This window comes from Ambystoma mexicanum, chromosome 9 (assembly GCF_040938575.1).
Source record: "Ambystoma mexicanum isolate Mex_15411 chromosome 9, UKY_AmexF1_1, whole genome shotgun sequence".
Classification (NCBI taxonomy): domain Eukaryota; kingdom Metazoa; phylum Chordata; class Amphibia; order Caudata; family Ambystomatidae; genus Ambystoma; species Ambystoma mexicanum.
The window spans coordinates 1,190,427,938-1,190,447,950 of record NC_090931.1 but is presented as its reverse complement, the minus strand read 5'-3'; positions in this window follow the sequence as shown (position 1 = coordinate 1,190,447,950).

Below are 20,013 nucleotides of genomic sequence, written 5' to 3'. Positions count from 1 at the left end.
TACATCATGTCAAGAAGCGCTGGGAGGACTTCTGGATAAGGACCCTCAACAAGGCCCGGTGCCTCGCAAAGGCAGCGGATGCCGAGGGGCACCGGGGCCAGCTGTCGGACCACCAAATGAGGGTCCTGGAACGCATATGCCCAGCGCTCTACATCCAGATCCTTGAGAGGCAGACCGTCTGGAGTCGAGCGGTAAGTGTACATGCAGAGTGATTGGATGCTGTGCCTGTTGTGGTGTGCCAGTAGTGTGCAGGTTGCACATGTGTTTTTGTAGGGCCATGTAGGGATGTGTATGAACATGGGCGTGAGGCTGCCACATGTTTGTCCTCCCATGTGTGAGACACATTGATGGTGTATGTGTTGGTAAGCATGCTCGACAAATGCAGGTGTGGGAGCACACATGTTTGAATGTCTGTGTATGTACATCGGCATGGTTGTGGCATGGATGGTGGTTCCTAATGCATGTATCTGCACTGTGTACATGTTCATGTGTGTGTACTTGACAAGCGTGCAACTGTGATGCAACATGGATGCATGTCACACTGATATGTAGAAGGCTGAATGGCAGATCTAACATGTATGGCGATCTCATCACTGCAACAGTTGGAGGAGATGTAGACATGCTGCACTTCCTGTGTTTCATGTGATGTCTGGCTCACCTTTGGATGCTCATGCTGTTGTATGTGTATGGATGGTGCTGGCTGTTGTGATATGGCTGTGGAATTTCTCATGTGTGTGAGTTGAAATGACATGTGTGTTGGGGATTGTGATGCCATGTCTGAAGTTTGACACTGCCACTCATGTGCAACTGTCATGTGTGTATCAGTCCATTGTACAGTGCCCTGATGCCTGTGTCCTATCTCTCCCTGTCTGCAGCGTCAACTGATGAAGAGGGCGGAGAGGGTGCTGTGGAGCACAGCGGCAGGGATCGCACCGCCAGCCGGAGACGCAAGGCCCGGCTCCCCTCCCAGGTTGTCATCTCGTCAGGGAGTGAAGAGTCCGGTGCCCTGTCCCAGGCCACAGCTGCCGAGGGTAGGTCCAAGAGGCAGAGGTCGGAGTTGGGCTCCTCAGCAGCAGAAGGGGCAGCTGGGACCCCACAGGGTCCGACGGAGGAAGATGGCACAGAGTCATCCAGGTTGGTGGGGGGTTTGGTGGAGGAGGAGGCCATGCAAGGGACAGACACGGGGTCTGGAGGTAGGGATTCCACTGGTGCTAGTGATGCAGTGCAGGGGCAGGGACAAGAGGCAGCACAGGCCACCGCGAGGTGCCTGTGTGTAATCCTGTCCCTGATCCTGTGACTAGATCATCCTGCACCAGCAGGGATGCCTACGTCCAGACCCGTTTTCAGGGAGGGGATCCGCTTACAACAACTGGCCTTAATCTCCCTGTGGACGTGGCTATCCGGGACCGGGTTGAGCCTGTTTTGTGTGGGATGGCGTTGCGTCAACGGGGCATGCAAGGTGACCTGCAGTGTTTTTCGTGAGGACACTGCACGTCATCTCGAATGCCTCATTTACCGCGTTGACCTACTGGGACTGGCCACCCAGGCCGGATTCCTCCATTTGCTGGACCTTGTTCCAACCCCCTCCTCACCTGAACCCCCATATGCGCCAGTCGTCCTCCATGCCATCTTCCCACCCATGTAACACCTGGCTACCCTGTGGAGCTGCCTCTGACCCTGCGGCCAGGCTGGTGGAGGACACATCCCTGCCACAGTCGGGAGCCGGACGTCCAACAGGGGTGGCCACCTCAAAAACTGTACCCCAGCCAGAGGAGGATGTTCAGGCAGCAAGAGCCAGGGCACAGGCACAGCAGCAGCAGCAACAAGGTGGGAGCCATGATGGCTCGGGGCCTTCAACATCGGAGGGGCAGGCATCGGCAAGAGGGCAAGAGGACCCAGGACTGGAAGTATCTTCTGTGTGGCTGTGGTTAGGCTATGCTATAGATGCGGAGCGGCGGCGGGCGGAAGAGGAGCGGCTCACCATGGTCAGGGCGGAGTTCTCCATGCGTCGGGCGTTGAGACGGGCAGAGTGCCTCGAGGCGACTCGCAGGGAGTTGGAACAGGCCATGAGTGCCTCCCTGCGAGACCTCGGGGCCAGGGCAGAGGCCCGCCTCCGGGACATCGACATGGAGTTCGATGACGCCCTGGCCTGGGACACCACAGAGTGAGCTGCAGGACTTGCCCGCCGCCATTGTATATAGTTAGACAGTGTTAGGTTTCCTTTTCTTTTCTTTTTATTTTGGTTGCACTTGGACAATGCACCACATTTTTGTATATAGTTTTTTATTAGGTCGTTTTTTTGGTAGGTTTCTGGGCTCATGGACCCTGGATTTTTCATTTGTATATAGTTCACCATTGGATTATTCTAATTTTTTTTATTTTCACCATGGAGCAATGGATTTCACTTTCTTTCTTTTTTCCCTTGGATTTGCTTTGTTGGACTCTGACTTTGGACACCATTTCTTTTGGATTTCTTTGGATTATGATTTCTTGTTTTTTATTCTTTTACGGACATGCAGCATTTCTTTAATTATTCCCATTGTTGTGTGTTTTCTTTTAATTACATTCATGTTGTGTTTAATACATTGTTTTCTTCAAACTTCGATGTGTGGTATTATCTCATTGGTTTCATGCATGTCATGATATGGGTTTTCACATTCACGTGCACCTATTGTGTGTGTGTGATGGACATGTGTTCATTTACATACTTGCCTTTGGGGTTGTATCATGTAATTGCCTTTTCTATGTGGGTGGATGCAATACATGGTTGGGTCTTTGGGCTGGGGAGGCTGGCCATTGAAGATCGTCATGACGTGGGGCAGGGGGACATTAGTGGGACATGAGTGGGGGCCTGCTGGCAGGTGCCCCGCACTGCTGGGGGGTGGGAGTGCAGGGGGACATGAGTGGGGCCCTGCTGGCAGGTGCCCTGCACTGCTGGGGGGGGTAAGGGTGCAGGGGGACATGAGTGGGACATGAGTACATGAAGCAAATTATCTCTCAGCAGTTGTAAATGACACCTACCTCCGTGATGGTCAACCCTCTTAGAATAGAAGCAGGAGGGAATTATCTGAAAACCCCTCTCCAACCCAGCCAAAGGCTAGGTTGAAGTGAAGTCTCCAGGGGAAACCCTGAAGGGAAAAAACCCTGTGATGTGCTGCTGGGGAGCGTGGATTTGTGCAGCGGCTGGTGGAGGGTCACACTGTTTGGGCTGTGAACCAGAATCTTGTCAGGGAGATTTCTGATAGAAACAGAGTAGAATTTCAGGTAAGTAAGGATACAGAATCTCTAATCAATAGAGTGGTAGGGATATAGAAAGGCAGCTTACCCTGACAAGCCTATTCCCTTCTAAAATTTTCGTTTTCAGTCGGATGTGATAAGTTGGCAGGGCGCCTATTATAATATTTAAGGGGTAAGGATATGTCCAGAAGTAAAGACACGAAGGTGCAAGGAATGCTGTAGGATTTGGAGTCTTACCAACAGTTGATAGCCCAGGATAGAGGGCTTGAGCTCGAGGAAACTGAAGACTGAATTGGAGGTCTGAAGTTGAAGTCTAATGTTGACGTAGAAGGTAAACAAGATTAGAGGGAGGAAACTCTGTGAGAAACACGGAAACACAAATCGCTAGACAGAACAAAAACACTACCAGAGAGAACAGTCGGGAACACAGGGAGGTGGCTTCCTGTTGATCCGCCAGGCTTGGAAAGAATTTGAGATCTCTAAGTTTCCAGAAAACAGAAAAGGAAAGAGAAAAAGGAGAAAAAGGATTGAAGCTACAAGGAGCGGTCCACTGAAAAGCAGCAGGCAAATATCTTCAGATAAGAAGGTAGCGAACTTACGGTGTGCAGCGCGACTCTGAATAGAGAAGCAACGCGTAGTACCGAAGTTCCTGTTGCCGGAAATACCATTCTGGAAGTTGGGGGCGGAGCTAATCCCGCGGTCCGGGGAGCGGGAACAACTAGTGCGCGGCTTACAGTCTCGGGATCCTCCATGTTGAGAGTCCCGATTCTGGGTTGAACCGTGGGTATCACGGGTATCGATTCCTGGAAGTGTGAAGCAGTGCGATCCCACAGGACAGTTATAACACATGAGTGGGGGCCTGCTGGCAGGTGCCCTGCACTGCTGGGGGGTGGGTGTGCAGAGGGACATGAGTGGGACATGAGTGGGCACCTGCTGACAGGTGCCCCGCACTGCTGGGGGCTAGGGGTTCAGGGGGACATGAGTTGGTGATCAGTAGTGCAAGCTGACATGTGGCTTGGCTGGGGGGCATGCCCATGGTGGATGGGCTGCCTGAGGGACATCACCAGGGGTGCAGGGTAGTCCCCTGTGGTGTGGGCTGCCTGCAGGGGCCGTGGAGGGTGTAGAGGGAACACCTGGGAGGACCCACACTGCCAATTAATGTGTAGGACTCCCCACACACCGCCGAAATACACGTACCCTGCTCATAACGCGTGTGAGACTTCACACGAACCCCAGTTATACACGTACCCCTCTCGCACAGGGCCAATCGTGTGTGAAACTTCCCGCGAACCCCAGTAATACACGTACCCCACTCGCACAGGGCCAATCGCTTGTGAAACTTCCTGCGAACCCCAGTAATACATGTACCCCACTCGCACAGGGCCAATCGCGTGTGAAACTTCCCGCGAACCCCAGTAATACACGTACCCCACTCGCACAGGGCCAATCGTGTGTGAAACTTCCCGCAAACCCCAGTAATACACGTACCCCGCTCGCACAGGGCCAATCATGTGTGAAACTTCCTGCGAACCCCAGTAATACACATACCCCACTCGCACAGGGCCAATCGCATGTGAAACTTCCCGCGAACCCCAGTAATACATGTACCCCACTCGCACAGGGCCTTTCGCGTGTGAAACTTCCCACGAACCCCAGTAATACACGTACCCCACTCGCACAGGGCCAATCGCGTGTGAAACTTCCCGCGAACCCCAGTAATACACGTTCCCCGCTTGCCGTGCTGGTACAGGGTTAGCGCAGCCCTTTGTGCTGGATTGGGGATTTTGATGGCTTTTCCCTGCACGAGGGCGTTCTTGGGGGCGTAACTGGCGCTGCTGCAGGGTCGCTTCGCCACTGTGTGCCACGGCTGGTTTTGGTAGCTAAAATCCATGAATACACTGTGCGCGGAAATTGATTTTAGCGCACGCGGCTGGTGCAGAGATTTGCACGCGCACACTGTGCGCCGGCCGCATGCGCCACTTGTGCGCTAAATTCTATGAATTACCCCCAAAGACATTTTTTTCCATTTTTTCACACAAAATACAAACATTTTCATTTTTTAAATAACAAAATTGCATTCCTATGAACAACCGACATGAAAGTTGTGCAGTTGATAGCGAGACCACTTCGTTTTGGAAACACATAAGAGGTTTTGGAATGGGAAACACTGCCTATATTGCAATTATATCTTAGAGGAGATTAATACCTATAAATGTAACCAATTTACTACAGAAAAAAACATATAGATACAATTCAAAAGAGAGTCTTGAGTCGTGCTAGTCTCAAACAATTTAAGGCATCAAACACATTGCAAGCTTATTGTCCAGTTCTAGGTTAATGATTGAGAGAAGCCTAGTTAACAGCAATATTGTTATTTTTTTTTTATTTTTTATTTATTTGTATGAATCAAAAAGAAAATTGATTTTTACAAAGAACTTTTCAAAGTCTGTTTCTCGTTTTGCCTTTGAAGCAAAGTTTGTTCAAAAGAAGTGGAACAGCTGGGGTTTTCAGCCTTTTGAGGCCAATTTGAACTTGCACTGGGAGGTCAAGGTGTCAAATCGCCTAGAGTCTCGGGTAGTGGAAGAGTCGGCGAGGAATCTCGGTCTGCATAATTGATTCAGAAGGTGCCAAGGTGTCCAGTTTAGCCATAATTTGCTGCACAAGTTGAGATGTGGCCATAAGCCAAGTTGTTTTGTCTCCGCTGATCATTCTTGACCACCAACAAGATTCACTTTCCAAAGTGGGGTCCAAAGAAAAATGCTGCATGTAAGCCGTCCTGAGTTGTTTTGTTTCAGTGCAGCCCAGAAGTAGATGGCGAACTGTCTCTTATTCTTGTGACATAGTCTACAATGTGAAGAGTTGAACAGACCCCTAATGGTTTTAATTTCATTTGTAGGTAGCAGGTTTAGTCTCGCTCTTAAAAGGTAATTTCTTGCTTTTCTGTTAGGAAATTGTTTGAGGTATCCCTGCAGTTCATTTAATTTCTTGGTATGTGGGGGCAGATGTTGCGTTAACTTCTTTTCTGAAGCTTTTGCTAGTGTCATTATCCAGTCTAACTCTTTGGTTTTTTCAAATTTTTTGCCGGATTTTGAATCAAATCGTCTTCATCGCACTCAATATCCTTCAGGAGCGAGGAGACATATGACTTCCAGGTTTGTACGAGTTTGTTTGATTCGACTGCTAGTTCTGTTTTGATGATTTTGTATAACGATGGGCTTTCAGGGAGTAGGATTTTCCTGTAAAGTCTTAAGGAATTGCAGTTCAGGCTACCTTGAAGCGACAAAAGACTCAGTTCTCTGTGAATAGAAGCTACTGGTGTAGAAGCCGGCAGACCGAGAACTGTTGGCAAGTAGTAAGCTTCAGGTTTGGGCCAGATGTAACGAGGGAGCAATATCATCGCTTCTGAGCCGTAGGTTAAGGCAGGAACCACCTTCATTTTATAGAAGTCGATAGCTGGGATCGTTGAGAAGCGACCTCATTTTTGATTTATTGCTTTTCCTTGAGTGGCTAGTTTCCTGGTTTATGTTCTTAGGTGCTCTTGCATGGATGTTTCTTTTTTTGTATTATCCAGTATAATCCCCAGGTACTTGAAGTTTGGGACTGTTTCGATCTCCGACGATTGTAAAAACCATTTTAGTTTTTCAGTTTTCTTTGTTGTTTTCTCCAAGGTAATTATTTTTGTTTTACCTTTGCTTACTTCCAGGTTGTTGGCTGTTACGTATTCATGTAGGTTTTCAAGTTGGCGTTGTAATCCAATGGGTGTTTGATCAATCAGGATGAGATCGTCCGTGTAAAGTAATCTGCTGATTGTGTGTTTCTCTACCCGTGGAGGGAACGATCTCACAGAAGTTTCTGATGTTTGGAAATAGCCAAGATAAGCCAAAAAGAGGGCGGGTGCCAGAGGACACCCCTGCTTAACTCCCCTTTGGATCATGATAGAGTTAGATAGTGATCCTTGACAGTTCAGTCTAACTCATACTGATGTGTTCGTGTGGAGCAGTTTGATGGGGTTTAGTATTGCTTCCGGGCAGGTCCAGTTTTTCAATTTACTCCATAGGAGGGTCCTGTCAACTCTGTTGAATGCTTGGGTGAAGTCAATGAAGGCCAGGTGTAGCCGCAGTCCTCCTACGAGCACTTTAGTTTTCAGGATGCTTATTAAAAAGATGTTGGCTACAGTTCCCAGTTTTTTTTTTAATCCAGATTGTAATGGATCGTTGCACGGAGCTTCCCGAGCCCAGTTTTGGAACCTTTTCAATAGCAGGGATCCAAATAACTTTCCTATAGGGTCAAGCAGTGGTATAGGTTGGTAAATGGCCGGGTCATTGATGTTGCCCTTCTTGTATATTGGCACGATCGTAGCTGTTGTCCAGGAAGCAGGTATTGATTTTGATTTTGAGCATCTTAAAAAAACTTGCCTGATAAAGGTCGACCAGGCATCCGGATGCGACTTTAGGTCAATGTTTGTGATACCTTTGGGTCCTGGTGCCCTTGAATTTTTCAGCTTGCTTATTAGATCGAGAATTTCTTCCTGGTCGTTGAGTTTAACCCACAGAGAATCTTGGCTCTCTAGTTTAGCGAGGTTCTTGTCCCCGGGTAGTCTGAACGTATACTTTATATACTTTTCCCAGGTTTCTTCGCCAATCACATTTTGGATGTTTGAGCTCCTGGAGGTTTGCTTGGAGTTTAACAATGACCAAAATTCTTTCAAGTTTTTTATACAGATCGATCTCAATATTGCTTCAGAATCCTGTTGGTATTGACTTCTTCGATGGGATTTTAGCCAAGAGCGGTAGATGGATTTTGCTTTCGCTTTGGCACCTTTCGCTTGATTTGTGTTGAGCTTGGTTGAGGCTCTAATGGCTTTGCGGTATACACATTGTTTTTCCACTAGTAATGTGTCGTACGAGTGTTTCACAGGTGTCGAAAGGGATCTCGTTTGGCAAGGTTTCTTGTATATTGTTAACAGAGGGCCATAATCAGTCACAAACTCCAGATCACTTGATTTGGCCTTGTTGTACTTGTTCAATAAGTCTTTGATGTCTTTCGCAGAGAGGCGTAATCTATTTCCTTGCGAGTTTAGCTCAGGCTGGTAGGTCAACGTGGTCACTGGATCGTTGATACTTTGCCAAAATGCAATTAGAGGGTTGTGGTCACTGGCCATGGTCTGTTTCATCTGAAAATACGAGATTAAATCCAAAAGCAATCGTGAGACAAATATGTGATCAATTGATGATTGAGAGACTCCGTTCGACCAAGTCGGTGGACGGGACTGATCAGGAAAAACCACATCCAGGCTTTGGAAGTGTCTAGATTTCATAAGATATTGCCACTGCTTACCTCTGAGGTCCACCATGCGATGTTTAAATCTCCACAGATTCGAATGTGTGTCACTGAGTGTGTTGTTAAGATCTCGTCAATTTCCATTTCTCTGAGGAAAGCTGGTGCTTCTATTTTCGCTGGGTTCCAATATGTGTTTAGGATGGCTAGTAATATTGTTTTTATGCGAGTTCCCCACATACAAGTGAGCCAGAACCACTCCCTTTGGCGTGCTGTGATACTTAACTTTTCATTTCCAACAACTTGAATACAGATTTTTTCAAAATATGCACATTAAACAACTAGATGCTTTATAGATTCTGTCTCGGTGTTAATGTTGCAGAATCTACAGCTACACCCAGTGTTAGAAGACTCATGTGGCAACCAGCTCTTAATTCTGTTGAGCGTGTGCATTTGGTTCATTTTGAACCTTAAGTATCTCTGGCTTTATGAAAGGGGAATTGCACTAGGTATAATTATATGGTAATCTTCCCATGCTGAACTTTTCCACCTCTTTAAAAAGTTTGAAAGCCTCGATAGCATTTAAGGTGTTACACCAATCGTAATCAAACAAACAAGGTTTGACATGCACCAATCGAAATTCCAAGTCAGATGGAGTAAGGGCTAATTCAGCAAGCAATGAAACCATTTTGTCTTGGTACTTGTCCAAAGACGGTAAGTTCGGAGCAATTAGCATCTGACCTAGGTCCTCATATAAGGAGTTTCTAGGAGGGAATAGCATTTTAGCGAAGTTTGCCAAGGCATGCCAGTTGTAATGTGTTCACAGGGAGGTAAGACCCAGCTCCTGTCTTAATACGGCCTTCGGCAAGGATTTGGCTAAGCGCAAAACCCCCTTCCATAATCTGCCTTGAAGCTGATTGAGAAATTTGCCAATGTCTGCAAGGCACATATCTAGGGCATACAAAATGATAGATTCAACTTTTAGAGAGTAAAATTCAGTTAATGGAATTAAGGAGAATTTGCAGAATTTGGTGTAAACCATGCGCATTTGTGTACCAAGAAATGCTGCTTTTTTTGTTCAATTCATCCTTCCACCTCATAATTGAATTTATATCAGAGATTGAGTACCCAAGATAGCGAATCGTGTCAGCCCTTGGAATGGTGAAATGCCTCTTTAAAATGACACCTTTTCAACCTTAAAAGTGCTGCTTGGTGCTAAATTCATGAATTTCTCATGAACCACTGTGAATAAAAAGACCCTACCTGCAATGCCCAGGATCATTCATTGTGTCTCAGGGGAACAGTGCCTCATTTGAATGACACCTCCTTTCAAATGCATCCTTGAAAAATCAACCAGGGCTTTGTTTTCATTTTACTGGGAAAACACCTCTTTTTTCTTTGCAACAGTATCAAGAATCAGCTGTCCAGAGAAAAACTCTAAATAGATTCTTGTAACTGTATCCATGCTCCAAAAAAACACCACCACTCAAAAAAGATCTATAGCTGTAGAAAGTGTATATTTTCTGGAGATGAAAAACAAATTTAAAGGAATAGTAAAATGTGCGTTTGCCTGACTGAAGGAGGAAAATCGCCTATTTAAAACTACATTATTGTGTAAAGGCTTGATAACTTAGAAATGTAAAAGCATTTGTTACTGATAGAAATACACCTATAAACTGTTTTAATTCCATAGATTTAAAGTCAAGATTTAAAAGGAGAAAATCAAAGCTAAAACCCCAGCTGAGTTGACGAACTATATAAAAAACAAAAAAACTTGCTCTGCCAGTTGCTAGCCCTGAGAAAGGGTAACACATCATAAACTTCTGGAAAAGTAAAGTGGCTAATTGCTAAAATTGATGCTTTGAATACCCAGGACAAAGGGACTTCCCAAGTCGCATCAGCCATTCGTCTTTGCTCCAGGCTGGGATAATAGCAGCCTGAGACTCACACCTGTCAAGTGTGAGGGGTAGTAAACTTCAATCAAAAGAGAGGCCCCTCATCCTGCTTCGAAGGATTTGACATTTGCTTGCAGTTGGGGAAAAGACAAAAAAACAGATGACGTGATAATAGATTTCCCATTGGTTTTAAAAAGCCTATTTTGTAACTGAACTTTAAAGACATTTAACTTTGCAGCAAGAATGAGGAAAAATATGAAACTTTTGTTGTTTTAAATCTAATGTTATGCTCTTTCTGTGAAGTCTTGGTAGAACTCATTACTGCATAATGAACAGAAGTTGTAAACATTGACAGATTGTGGGGAAAGTATTGATATTGTGAACATAACATTTTCTACACACATGCTAGGAGTAAATGCACATCTGTGTACAAAGTTGGGAAATTTTAGGCCAAATCTTTCATGGGTAAAGTTGCCAAAATGTAGCAGAAAGGCAAAACCAGGTCCCACAGACTTCGGGTTTGGATTGAAATGTGACCCACAAAATATGTAACCTGTGCATTTGATTTTCACAGAGGTTATAACTGTATAAATATGAATTTGTGGGAAAGTTAGATTTTGGTTCCAGTGGCTAGGGGAGGTTCCTAGTCATTGTAAAAATCATCCCATTAACATGACATCCTTTTCTGTGATCCAATCAGTGAAGAGAAAGGCAGAAACTATGCTCTTGCCCAATCCTAGCATTATGGGTGTGGGTAATAAGCCTGCCCATGCCATATACTTTAGTTATGTCATTTGGCATGATAAATAAGGAAACCTGACAGCACACAGACACATACTGATTCCTGACTTTCTTCCTGATTTCCTCCATGGCGTCCTGTTCCTGATTTCTTCATCCCACTTGATCCTGATTCCATATTTCATTGCAAAGCCAAGGCCTATGCATTGCTGAACCCCTTTCCAGCTAGGCCTCAATTACTAAAAATCCCAAAAACCCAAGGGAAGCATCCTGATCCAACCTGGCTTGCTACTACTAGATGCATGCCAGCAAACTCGCCATCCCACTGATCTCCAGTCTCCAGTTACCAGAAAGGCCAGTCCAGCGCAGTCCAGTACAGTCCGGTGACACGATTTGCCCAGCTGTCCTTGGTTAGACCCGATCCGTGTGATCACCAGAACCCTTGATGGTCCAAAATCCTAAATTAAAGTGGACTGTAATTAATAGGAATAATAGAAAACAATAGCATACCTTCCCTTGCCTTGTCCTATCCCAATCTCTAAACCATCCTATTCTTACCTTAATAACTTAAGAAATTGTCAGAATCCTTATTGCAATCCTGTCTTTGATTTATCTTACTAAGCGCTATTTCTTTAGTCACTTTCATCTTGTGTAAATCTTTAACTATCAATCCCACAACGAGTGATCGGACTGGTTCCGCTGGGGCGGACACTGGGGATCTGGTGTTGAAGTCATGAATCAATTCTGGAGCTTACTGTGTCCCTCCTTGGTATTCTGGTCAGAATGCTCTAGCATGGAATAAAATGATAGTAAATATTTTCTTGTCCTAATTGAGTTTCTTTTCTGTTTTCACTACCTGATTTTTCTAAAAATGCCTCTCATTCAACATTGCATATCTCCATCAGTTTAATAGCTAGAGACTTCATTTCAACTCTGGATTATACCTAAGATCTATAGCTACACCTTTCTTAAAAACTGTGTTTACTTTTGCTTAAATTCTAGCTCATGATTGTTAGTATCTTTGCAATGTTGCTCCCATAGAAATGTGTACTGATTGAAGGATGTTTGCACACATTCATTGTTTTACCCAGCCATTTCCGAATGTCATTTTAAAGTGTAAGATTTCAAATCAGTTTTTCTCTATTGTTGGGGAGGGAAGGTTAGATCTGAATTCTATTTTCTATTCCTTATTCCTGATTACCTGCTGCTTCCCGATATCTATTTAAAATAGTTTGTTGTGGGTTGAGGAATATTGCAGGGGGAAATCTTAACTTAAATGACATCTTTCCAAACAAGCCAAAAGTGTTCTTTTCTCTGGTTTATATTTTGTGTTGCTAAAGAGTGATTTTAAACGCCTTACATACCTTCCTATTTGTTATTGTCACCACATTGGTGATTGCTGCTCCATATTAAAACGTATATGTTTGGTTTGAATTTTAAATAAAGAAATAGATATTACCTTTACCAACCAGCCTGATTCCTGGTCCATTGTGACCGGGGTATTTGAGAAGGGGTGTGATATGAGTGGTATATCACTCAGAATATTGAACCTATATATATAATAAAATGAGCATTTCAGTTGTGCGCTGCATACTAGGCTGAGACCAGGGTGTATCGCCTGATTGAAATACTTAACAGATTTGGGGGCTTGTGCTGTGATTTTGAGTTTGAGTTACCACCCATGGCAGTCTAGCACAGCGGACTAACCTGCAGGGTAGATACACTTTGCGTAAATGGTGTACTGTGCTACACTGTACAATCGCATCCCAAAACAAATACTCCAAGACCAGGCCTTTCTGTAAAAGTAAAAGGAAATCAACCCCAAATATTTAATAAAGAAATTGATATTTGCAAAATGGCTGGGAGCACCCCCTGCACAGGCTATTTTGTCAGGGGTGAGTGGCCAGAACAGAATGACCATGTCTGGCTGCAAGCAATCACTGAACAGGTCACTGCCATGAACCTGTATACATGGCAGGACAAGGGCCCATTACACCAAGCAGCCCAAAAGTTAAAGAGCAGCAAAGCAAAATTGCCAGAATTGCGGCCTACCTATACCTCCACATAGGAGTGATGCAGGATAAGTACGCTGAAAAAAAAATAGTTCTAGCACAGAATCAAATTGAATCACTAGAGAGAATCCAGAATGATCTAGACTCTGCAGAACAAAGGCTACTGAAGAGCCAAATATTAGAGGAAGAATCTAGAGATTATGTCACAAAATTAAAAGAAGATCTGGCTCTCCTACACAAAGAGAATGCGGAGCGAGACACCCAATTACAGGCACTGAAAGAAGAGTGTAAGGAAAGGGCTGTCTCTATGCAACAGAGTCAACACAAGCTGGTGCAACAATTACAGTTTAATAGAGCCTGAGCAGAGCAGGTGGTTATCCTAAGAGCAGATAGACAAAATGAAAGAGGAAAATAATACATTAATTGTGAAAGTCCTCCATTCTCAAGAGGAATCTGATCAGGAGCACCACAAATCCCATGCTATAAAAAAACAAAGGGACGTCCTGGCTGAACAGAGGAGCACCCTAAGTCAGGAGAGAGTCGCCTTAGGCCATGAAGTGAGCCAATTAAAAACCAAGCTAGAGGGAAGAAAGCTGGCCCCCCAGGAGCTCAATTAATTAAAGACAAAACATGGGAAACTACTAGAGCACACCAGACGGGTGGAGGATGCTCTGGAGGAGAACACCCAGACCAAAGATGCTAAAACTCAGGAGGTGAGTCTCCTGCAGCAGAAATTGGCCCAGTATTCCTAGATCAGGGAGGAAGCACAGAAAGATAATGAGGCTCTATGTGAAAAGAATCATGTGCTCACCAACAAGTAGCAATGCAAGAGTGAGTCATTGAGACCAGTAAGGTGTTGATAGAGGAACAAAAGGCTCAGATTTCTGCTTATCACCAGGAAATAGGGGCGGAAAAAGAAAAGGTAGAGAGGGACAGAGCAACCTCTGATCATCATATAAGGACCTCTGTACTCATGGACTCAAAGCCCTTCAATACCATGAACTCTGCCAGCTTCATGTCTACTGGATCATATGAACCAGGGGCCATGGGGATGGTAGAATTCAATACAGTTGGTAAGATGGGACTGGCAGATCAGCGCCCCCCAGAAGTTGATGGATGGGCATCCCTGTACAGATCCCGAATGTTAGGGCTAATATCTCTGACTAGGAAGACTCCTATGAAGGGAGGGTCACAGAATTGGATCCACAAAAATACTGCCTTCCAAAAGATCAATTTGTATAATTTGGTGGGGAACTCCAGCAAAAAAAGCCCAAAACGAGTATCCTGACAACCTCTACCAAGTTAGGGCAGTGGGGGGGGTGCTCTGCCAATCCTGGGAGCAGGGGAGAGTCAGAAGACTCTTCTGAGCACCACATGAATAGGGAAACTAGGCCCCAATACTCTGGAAGTCCTTCCGAAGCTCACAGAATAAGGGAGTGCCCAGAGGATCAAGAAGCCACCTCTAGTAGCAGTGTCTCTGAGTCTGAGGACGAGTGGACTCAGGTGACTAAAACCAAAAAGGCAAACAAAATTAAGAGTGCTATGCAAAAAGATCCCCTTAAGCAGATCAAGGCCATTAGGAGTGTCATAACTCCATATCATAAAAATGCAAAGTATTCTGTCTGGGAACACCTAGAATTATATGAACAGATGATGGACATGTTTCATCTGAAGGACAGCCAGAATTGCATACAGTATGTGAAGTGGACATTCTCTCCTGAATATTCCAATTTATTTGCGGGACTGGATGATTAGAACCACTCAAGATGGTCCTCCTACAGGGGGCCAGCTTAAAACATTTCTCTGCACATAGGAACCCCCAAAAGGCTCACAAGGCGGCCTACAATCTGCAGTGCGGGGAAGATCAGGCCCCACAAGAATTTGTGCAGGAGCTCAAATGTGCCTTTGCTCAGACCACCCAGACGGTGCGCACAGATAATTGGGAGTTCATCACCACCTTTTTCGATGCACTCCCCAAATATATCATGACCCAGCTGGTGAGGGACTTTCACGAGAAGAGATTGCTGGTCTGGGTCATAGAACAGGCGACCCACATTTATGAGGTACAAAAACCTGTAGATAACAAAAACACAAATAAAAACCTCAAACCAGCCAACACCCCTGCTGCTGCTAAGGTGGTGGAGGTGAAGGTGCCCCCATTTTAAATCTGGCATTGGGGGGGCCTAAAAATATACCTGTACAAAATCCGTCCAGCCAAATAACCAGAATGCCCTCGGGCATATCCCAGACAGGTGGGAGGTAATCGCACAAATGGGACCCTTATCCTCCCTGATTACATCAGCCCCACGATACAAGGGTAACAAACCCATCCTGGGGTATGTGTGGACACCCCCAGCCAAGCGGAGATCCAACCAGGTAGGTACCACCCCAGGAAACCTCCCTCCTAACTTTCCCCAGGAGGGCAGTAATCCCCCAAATGCTGGGATGAGTTTCTTTCCCCGGTACCCTCAAAACCTTAATCTACAGAACCACTTTCCAGAGCCCAGACAGCCCAATACGGGAGAGGGAAGGCCAAGGGTGGAGGGTTACACAAATTTTCCAAACCCTGGGTACAATGGGAGAAGGGATAGTTACCCTTCCCGTGATTCATATAGGATGGACCAGAAACCCCTGTACCAGCCAGAACGGGTGTCTCAACTGGAGCTCCAGGTCCAGAACCTGTCCCAGGATCTGGGTCGCATGTTGAGTGCTCATCAGAACCCTGAGATGAGCATGGCGGCTCAGAAACCCAAAAACCAAGGGTCTGGTACTCCAGAACAATGATGGGGAGAGAACCCTGACAACTCATCGGTTCCAGAGGAGGAGGCACGGGCAGAAGGGAGGAGTAAAGCCTTAGAGGAAGCTTCCTTACCCACCGATGAAAAGCCCCGGGACACCCAGGAACCAGAACCAATATCTCCTGCCCCCGAAAGTCTGCAACCCAAAGAACAGAGGGCGGGTAGGAGAAATGAATAACCCAAAAAGACCCATTTTGTGGAGGAGTTTAGTGTCCTCCAATTTGAAGGGGAAGGGTCCTCAGAGGGTTCTGGGGAAAAGATCTTCTCCTTCAGGGACGGGTGAACTCCTCCCAAAGCAAAATGCGTCCCAAGAGATCCTAATGAAGACTGGGTGAATGTGGGCACTAAGTTAGAATTGCCCATTACTAATCCCCAGAATGATAATCAAGAAAACCACACTGCCCAAACCTATTCTGGTGAATGACTCTAAAAAGGGGGAATCCGAACCATGGGATCCCAAAACTACCCAAATATCCAACTATCATATTTTTCTTGCAGATCCCCAAGCTCCCACACAGAATCATGACCAAACTATCCCTGTGTTGGAATCAAGAATCAAGAAATTGACCAACCAACTGGCCCAAAATGCACATTATGTCTGCCCCCTTGAGGAGAAGGAGGGAAGATTTTATGCCCTGGTCCAAATACAAGGGCAGTGTACAGTGTCGGCACTGGTGGACACTAGATCCCAAACAACTCTTCTGTCACAGAGGGCTTTCGATCAGCTGAATTCAGGAAGGAGGGAGAGATACCAGATCCCTCTCACCCCTCTTCCTGGACAACTTCAGAACTTCGATGGAAATTAAATTCCTGTCGAGGGGACTGCAGATCTGGAAATTATAATTGGGCAACACAAGGTGAAACACCTGGTCATAGTCATGACTCCGGATGGCACACTGTGTCTGCTGGGGAATGACATCCTGCATAGGTTGTGCCCCCTAATAGACTGTGTAAACAAGGATCCTATTGAGTTCCATTTTCAAAACCACCAAATCCCTGACGTAACAGTAATTTCTGTAGGACAACAAACTGGTGATGGGAATTCCTCTCTATTTCTGAAAATCAACCTTGCTTCCAGTTTGAAGTGGCATTCCACACTGGAAGGAAATACTCTGAAATTCTATACTGATTCACAATCTGAAAATCCCAATTCCATTGTCAAGTGTCAAGAGAAACCAGCTCAAAGTTTAGCTGACATTCAGGAAATTAGAGAACAGTTATTCATCCCTAGTCAGTTAAAGTAGGGGAAGGAATCTGTTCTCGCCCGAGTGTGTGTGAACAACAGTAAGAGCTTCATCAGCGAAGCCATGTTCCAAAGACTCCCAAACGATCCAGCCATTCCCACATTTAAATTGATTGATAAATGGGAAATGGACCTCTAAACTCACAATTCCAAACATCTCCTGCCTAGCGGGTGTATGCTCAAAATTTCTATAGGCATCAAAAGCATAGTACATAATTGTTTGGTTGTGCGAGATGTCCCTGCTGAATTCTATTTAGGCTGTGACATTCTCAATCGCTTTGCCATTAATTTAGACCTGATGAACTACAAAGCCTGGTCCCGATTAGGGGGTAATCCCATGGACTTTGATGATTCAGAAAAAGCATTTCAGTCAGCCCAATTGCTGCCGCATGCAGTTGAAGTTCAAATTGGAGAGGAAGTCACCATCCCAAGACGGACACGAATATTCCCACTTGAATTAAAAATTAAAAGAGGACAGAAACTGCAAAATCCTGACACATATGTTCACCTAAACGCCCATCTCCAACAGCAAGGGGTGGGGTTAAACCCAACACCATTAGTCAATGCAGAACACAACACCATTCCAATATTGATGGATAACAGCGACTTTAGGAGTATCACTCTGGACGCAGGCACCATTATTGGAATGGCGGTTGATGACTGACATTTTTCCATAGATTTAGGTAATGAACTGATAAGACCAATCCCCAATGACTTTTGTGACAGTGATAGTGACAAGGACATAACACCGGACAGAATCTTTATCCAGCAAGGGGGGAATTTCCTGGTGTACTCTTCATGCCTTTATGGTAAGGAAGAGGTGACCTGTGACTTCAGGAGGGATGAGGTGATCTTCCAGGACCACAAGGACTGCCTCCCCTGCCTGGAACTCTCAGTCCAGGTCAATACTTCAACCAGGTACCTCTCCACCCGGCTGGAGGAGGCCGCTGAAATAGCCAATCCAGAAGTCTTTCCGGGCTTCAGGCAAATGGTTGAAGAGTCAACCTAGCGGATGCCTTTGAGACTCTGGAGCAAAAGCAAAAGTTGCAACAAGTTTTCTTAGATTTTCAAGATCTCTTTGCGGTGGACTCATATGACTGTGGTCGCACCGAAATCCATACACCAACAATTCCCACGGACCCTGGCATGACTCCAGTGTTTGTGAAGCAATATTGCTTGCCTCTTGCATCCATGGAGTCCCTCACAGAAATAATCAAAAACCTTGAGTCATGTGGGATAATTTGTCCAGTGTACAGCACCTTTAATAATCCGGTGCTAGGGATTGTAAAACCCAACGGCCAATGGAGACTTTGTGCTGACCTAAGGGAGCTGAACAAATGGGTCACATGTCCCTATGGCCTCTCTCCTACATTGACATGGGTCTGGCCCAGATCCAGGGGTCAAAGGTATACACTGCCATTGACTTGACCAATGGGTACTGGACCATACCTGAAGAAAATCCAGAATGGTGGGCCCCACCTATATATCAGTCAATCTTTCATACAATTATTCTGTTATTCTCCAATAGATAGTTACTTAGTATTTTGAGGTGTAGACCATGCAAAAAAAACAGAGACACCTGGGTACATAAACAAACTTTTGCAGAAAGCAGGGTGAGTCACAACCTACTAGACGGTCGCTCTCTCCTTCTCGTACCTCTAATTGAGGTTACTGGTAGTTGATATATAAATATATTTGTGTATGGCATACACTGTGAGTTAATTTTCGAGTTCTGTAGGTATATTCTCAATTAGCAATCTATTAATTAGTTGATTCGTACTGTTACTTAGTACTAGTGTTGCCGTTTTGCCATAATTAGGAAGATAGCAAATAACCATGCTAGGTTGATATATTCCTGAGAGCTTTAATTTTGCCATTGCATTTCAGAGAAAATGATCTACTTCATCAGGGCTGTACTCACTACTAGCAATCAACATTACAATTATAGCAATTTAACTTCAAAAATAGATAAATTACACAAATCACACATATGCATTTCAATTATGTGAGGTAGTTGCGTATACCATAATCATCATATGTAAATCAAAGGTCAACCGTTGCATATATATATATTTCCATAATGTGAGGTAATTACATATTACATACCATCATTCCAATCGTCTATTTGTAAATCAAACTAAAAGAAAAAACAAGAAAAAAAAAGGACAGAAGATAAGATTTAAAACACAGCATTAGCATGCATAACGTATGTTACTACATGTTGCTTCAGAGGGCATAAATATGTCTAAATACCTGAACGTTGTCTGCTATACGTTTGAAGTCCATTTAGAACCGTACCTGTCAGTAGAGAGGACCAATAGAAGCTGGCCTTTACTTTCGCGGGCCAGCAAAACACTTGGACCCAGACTTCCTTCGAATACATCAACTCTGGCAACACATTTAACATATTCTTACATAAGCCCATGCCCGACTTGGGTGAAAGGGGTAACCTGGCCTATGTAAATGATGCCCTGATCCAAAGCTCAACTGCGGAGGAACATATAGCAGAAATCAGTTATGTTCTGACACAGTTGATGGTCGCCAGAGAAAAACTATCCTTCCAAAAGACACAGTGGTGCAGGACCCATGCCAATTTCTTGGGACATGAGATAACTCCTGAGGGTCTCTGTCCCAAGAAAAAGAAAGTGGAAGCACTTCGGAAATTAAAGACCCCACACCTCTGTGTGAGCTAAGGAGCCTCCTTGGACTGACTAATTACAGTAGAAAGTTCATTGAGGATTACGCAGAAATCACAAGACCCCTGATCCATCTGTTGAAGAGGGGGATCAAGTGGGAGTGGGGTTCAGAACAAG